The sequence below is a fragment of the Chiloscyllium punctatum genome, chromosome 41 (assembly GCF_047496795.1).
Source record: "Chiloscyllium punctatum isolate Juve2018m chromosome 41, sChiPun1.3, whole genome shotgun sequence".
NCBI classification, from domain to species: Eukaryota; Metazoa; Chordata; class Chondrichthyes; order Orectolobiformes; family Hemiscylliidae; genus Chiloscyllium; species Chiloscyllium punctatum.
Window position 1 is genome coordinate 38,673,856 of NC_092779.1, and position 6,000 is coordinate 38,679,855.

General features: G+C 40.4%; 1 protein-coding gene across 8 annotated transcripts in view; it reads right to left on the minus strand.

Annotated features, from left to right (window-relative positions):
* Positions 1-1,525, minus strand: part of tmem108 (transmembrane protein 108) — a 192,818-nt gene extending 191,293 nt beyond the window's left edge. For 6 of the 8 annotated variants that reach the window (XR_011955039.1, XM_072560718.1, XM_072560722.1 and 3 more), the window contains exon 1: positions 1,410-1,525. The gene's annotated coding sequence lies outside the window, so the exon portion shown is untranslated. The remainder of the gene's footprint in view (positions 1-1,409) is intronic. The other 2 variants (XM_072560716.1, XM_072560717.1) reach the window with 2 other exon arrangements.
* Positions 1,526-6,000: the final 4,475 nt, after the last annotated feature.

The window sequence follows — 6,000 nt, forward strand, 5'->3', positions numbered from 1 at the left end:
TGTACTTTGCTGTCAATTCCAAAAGAATTGCTGCAACTCACTACAGCTCCTTCATAGCACCTCCCAAACCACCAACCTCTAGCATCTGTCAGGACAAGGGCTGCAGATGCATCAGAGCATGACTATTTGCAAGTTCCCCTCCAAACCACAAACCATTCTGACTGGAACCATGCTACCATTTCTTCATTGTCACTAGATCAATATCCTAGTACTCTTTTCTTAACAGCTCCTAGTTTAAATATACACCACAGATTTCAATAGTTCAAAAAAAAAACAACTTTAGGGTAATTAAGGTTGGCCAATAAATGCTGGCTGAGCCAACAGTACCATCTAAGAATAGTAAAAAAATTTTTTAAAACACATTTACAGTATCAGTACATGTAATTCAACAAGTCTGTACTGCAAGTGGAAAATGGTCAAAGATCATATCCCTGAATTTTTAAGGTGTGCTACAAATGAGATTCTACAGTCCCCACTCCTCCAAGGCTAAAACGTAGGGCACAAAATTAATTACCAAAGGTTTGAATCCTATCTGTCACCATTTCTGCAATGCAGATGGGGTGAACTGAAGAGAGAACAGCTGGATAACAGAATACATTTTATCAGAATTTGAATTCAAAAACATAATCTTGCCTATAAAAATCAATGTACATTACATTCTTTGGAAATAAAAATAGTTTCCACTAGAAAGGGTATAGTCAGATTACTTCTTATGGAAAGAAACAATTTGCTTCATTTAACATTTCAAACAGAATCTTGTAAAATCTCAGCGATATTGAAAGTAGAGATTTTCATAGGAGCATCTTTGAGAAATTTGACTATACACATCAGTCATTATTCTCTTCACAGCTGAAATAATAACTGGTGAACACGAAAATTAAGAGGCTAGACATGAAATCCTAATCATGACGTAGGATACGTAGAATGTCTGAAATGTGCATCCTCACAGGTCACCAGTTTGCAACGTAATATTTTCTTTTCATTAACAATATGCAATAGATTTAAATCGAAACATAGAGGAGCACCCTTCGATCAGCTCATGTTTCACCAACATCAATGTTAAATGTATGTATAGATGGACACAGTCGAAGAAAAAACGACAGATCTTCCCAAAACATAGTAATAGATACAGGTTTGAAGATGCGATGCTCAAAACGAATTCGCTTAGGGATGATAGCGCATCGGGCAATAATTTCTATCAAAGTTAATGATTCCCTTTCATATTTTATGCGAATATTCCCTTTTTTTTGTAAAATATACCAAAATCATAAAGGATAAGAGGCAGACTACCATGAAGATTGCGTCTCACTCTCTTGAGAATAAATTATTGAGATTCTCTGGAACAGAATTTAAAATGAAAAATGCTTATCGAATGTTATATGCTGCTTAATAGAACACTGAAAGCTTACCTCACTGGAGAGGCATAATATTTCTCGAAATTGTCCCTGAACAATGCTTTAACCTTCGTTGGTGCAACTCCAGATTATTCTGCACCAAACAAATCAACGACACATGTGGTCTTGCGTTGGTCACATGACAGCAATGACCAATCGCCAAAATCTCTTCCGCAGTGGAATACTCCAGGGTAAAGCTTTAAAATAGTTCCGAGTGGTTGAAGGAGAATGGGAATTTCTAGTTTTTTCTGCTGCTGAAATCTAACCTTAAAAATAAACAAATTTGGCTTGTTTCTGTTATAGCTGATTGGTCGCCGAATTCAAGTGATTTGGGGAGGTGGAAGTATCGTCCAGGATGTGTAGAGTTTGACAAGATGTTGGACGAAGAGATTTACTGGTCTTGCTACAGAATGCAAATAAACATTTTCTGTCGCAATAAGAATTAAATTGATAAGTGTTTGAGGAGAATATTGAATACGCTCTCATTTCTTGATGCACGCGTCCTCCTGTTTATATTCTGCCGTAAAACTGAAGTAGAAGTTGCATAATTCAGAAGGATGACGACATAAGGTGTCTAGTCATATTTACATTGTAATGGTTTGTATCAAACACAAGATTTGTGATCGTTCAGAGATTTTGAGTTCAGAAAAACAATCAAACCTGACTACTTATTTAAACTGTTTAGATCTAAACATTCCAGAGAAAAGATAAAGTTGAAACAACACTATCAAAGTCAAATGTGATTGTGCCATTGTATCCCTAGTCTCTCTCGATTTATGGATTTTGATTATTGCTAGTTACATGAACCGCTTCGCGTTCCCGACGTTGCCCAATCGAAGAATTGCACGTATGTGATTTCATCCTTACAATTGAAGAAAGGTTACACTCGAAACGTCAACTTCTACACCATCTAATGTTGCCTGGCTTACTGTGTTCTTCCAGCCTCCTGCCTGTCTCCTTCATCCTGACAACTTACATTTTGTCACAGAAATTTAAGAGTGCATACATGAGGATCAATGGTCGGCACAACATCGTGGGCTGAAGGGTCTGTTCTGTGCTGTACTGTTCTATGTTCTCTGTAGTGCCTTTGCTAAGTAAAACACAACATAGGAACATGATGAAATAAGATTTTACACTGGCAGACACAAGGGCAGTGACCAAAACTTTGATCAACGTAAGGAAGGTTGAAAAGGAGGAAACATAAGAAATACTTAAAGAAGGAATTCCAGAGTTAGGAGGGTGAATGCACACCACCAATTATAGATTAGATTAGGTTCCCTACAGTATGGAAACAGGCCCTTCTGAAGGTCCACACTGACCCTCCAAAGAGTAACCCACTAAGACCTGTTTCCCCAACCCTATATTTATCCCTGACTAATGCACCCAACACTATGGGCAATTAAATATGGTCAATTTAGCTGGCCTGCACATCTTTGTATTGTGGCAAGAAGCCAGAGAACCCAGAGGAAAGCCACGCAGACATGGGGAGAATGTCCAAACTCCACACAGACAGTCACCTGAGGCAATGGTCGAACCTCGGTCCCTAGCACTGTGAGGCTGTAGTGTTAACCACTGAGCCACCATGTCACTCATAATTAGGAATAAACATAGAACAGTACAGGCCCTTCAGCCCTCAGTGTTGTGCTGCCTTTCAACCTACTCTAAGATTGGTCTAATTTACATACCCTTCATTGTACTATCTTTCATGTGCCTATCAAAGAGTCACTTAAATGTCCCTAATGTATCTGACTCTACTACTATTGCTGGCCACTCCATGCGCCCACTACTCTCTGTGTGCAGAACTTACCTCTGACATCTCCCCTAAACATTCCTCCAATTAGCTTAAAATCATGCCCCCTCATGCTAGACATTTCAGCCATGGGAAAAAAGTCTCTGGTCATCCAATTTATCTATGTCTCTCAACATCTTGTACAGCTCTCATCTTCCGTTCCAGTGAGAAAAGCCTTAGCTCTCTCAACTTCGTAAGACATGCCCTCCACTCCAGGCAGCATCCTGGTAAATCTCCTCTGCACCCTCTCTGAAGTTTCCACATCTTTCCTGTAATGAGGCGACCAGAACTGAACATAATGTTCCAAGTATGGTCTATCCAGGGCTCTGTACAGCTGCAGCATTACTCGCAGCTCTTAAACTCAATCTTCTTACTAATGAAAGCCAACACACCATACAATTGTCTTACAATTGTGTACTCCACAACTACCTGATGAAGGAACACTGCTCCAAAAGCTAGTGCTTTCAATTAAACCTGTTGGACTAAAACCTGGTGTTGTGTGATTTTTAACTTTGTTCACACCAGCCCAACACCAGCATCTCCAAATCATACGCCTTCTTAACAACCCTATCAATTTGGGTGGCAACTTTGAGGGACCTATGAACTTGGACCCCAAGATCCCACTGTCCCTCCACACTGCCAAGAATCCTACCTTTCACCCCGTATTCTGCATTCAAATTCAACCTTCTAAAATTAATCAATTCACCCTTTTCCGGGTTGAACTCCATTTGCCACTTATCAGCCAGTTCTGCAATCTGTCAATGTCCAATTGCAAACTACAACAGCCCTCCACACTATCCATAACTCCACCAACCTTTGTGTCATCAGCAAACTTACTAACCCACACTTCCACTTCCACATCCAAGTTATTTATAAAATTCACAAAGAGCAGAAGTCTCATAATTTATCCTTGTGGAACACCCCTGGTCACCAAGCTCCAGACTGAATACTTTCCATCTACCAGCACCCTCTGTTTTCTATGAGCCAACCAATTCTGTATCCAGACATCCAGGTTTACCTGTATCCCATGCCTCCTCACTTTCTGAAAGCCTACCATGGGGAACCTTATCAAATACCTTCCTAAATTCATACACACCACATCCACTACTCTCCCTTCATCAATGTATTTTGTCACATCCTAAAGGAATTCAACAAGATTTGTGAGGCATGACCTGCTGACTGTCTGTAATAAAACTATGGTTTTCCAAGTAATTATAAATCATCTCTCTCAGAATCCTCTCCAGTACTTTGCGCACCACTGACATAAGACTGACTGGTCTGTAATTCCCACGATTCCCTTTCTTGAACAAGTGAATAACACTTCACATCCTCCAATTATCTGGCACTACTCCAGTGGACAGTGAGGACGCAAAGATCATCAGCAGTGACACAGCAATCTCTTCCCTCACTACCTGTAGTAACCTAGGGTATATCCCATCTGGCCTAGGGTATTTATCTATCTTTACATTTTCCAACATTTTCAGCACATCCTCCTTCCTAACATCAACCTGTTTTAGCATATCAATCTGTTTCAACTGTCCTCAGAAATGTCAAGGTCCCTCTCAGTAGTGAATGCTGAAGCAAAATGTTCCGTAAGGACCTCCCCACTTCCTCTGACTCCAGCCTCCAGTTCCCTCCACTATCCATGATCAGTCCTACCCTCACTCTGGCCATCCTCTTGTTCCTCACATAAGTGTAGAATGCCTTAGGATTTTCCTTAATCCTACCCATTAAAGGTTTCTCATGCCCCATTCCAGCTTTCCTAAGTCCATTCTTCAGTTTATTCCTGGCTATCTTGTAACCGTCTAAAGCCTTGTCTGATCCTTGCCTCCTCAACCTTAAGTAAGCTTCCTTCTTCCTTTTGACTAGATGTTCCACAAGGGTGGAAAGACCATCAAAGATGATGGTCTTTCAATCCATCATCCCTTCCTTGCCTCAGTGGAACAAGCCTGTCCAGTACTATCAGCAAGTGCTTCCTTAACAACCTCCACATTTCTATTGTGCGTTTCCCTGAGAACATCTGTTCTCAATTTAGGTGCCCCAGTTCCTGCTTAATAGCGTTGTAACTCTCCCTCCCCCAATTAAATTCATTCCAATACTGTCTGCTCCTATCCCTCTCCATGAGTATAGTAAACATCAGGGACTTGTGATCACTATCACCAAAATGCTCTCCCACTGAGAGATCTGACACCTTCCCTGGTTCATTGCCAAGCACAAAATCCAATATGGCCTCCCCTCTCATCAGCCTATCTACATAATGCACCAGGAACCTTTTCTGGACACACCTGACAAAAACAAAAATAGGATATTCTTCTTTAATTTGATTTAATTCACCAAGAAGTACATGTTTCCTTACTCAAGACTTTATTTTGTAAAGAGGTTGCTCAAATAGTACCAACGAATGTAGAATTTAATTGTTTGACTATATATAGCAGATATTTTTATTACACTGACATTTTTACTCATTTTTGCTTCATAGTTTTTTTTACAGTTAACTTTTACAATCCCCAAGGTCACCATGTGGTTTGCTTAAGCTACAAAAGTCAATAGGGTTTTTTTGCTATAGGGGAAGAGAGCATGCACCCATCTTGAGGTGTTTCTGCTGGGAAGAGGAGGGGTTGGTGGGGAGGTTTTCCATTTGGGGGATACTGCTATGTGGGGTGGTGGAGTTTATTTTGTTCTGATGGGGATGGGGGGTGGCACATACCTCACTTTTTCAAGGTTTGCATTTGTTTACCGATTATTGGAGAAAAGGAGGAGGAGAGGGGTCCTAATTAAGGTATACAAGATAATGAGAGGCATAGATAGAGTCGATAG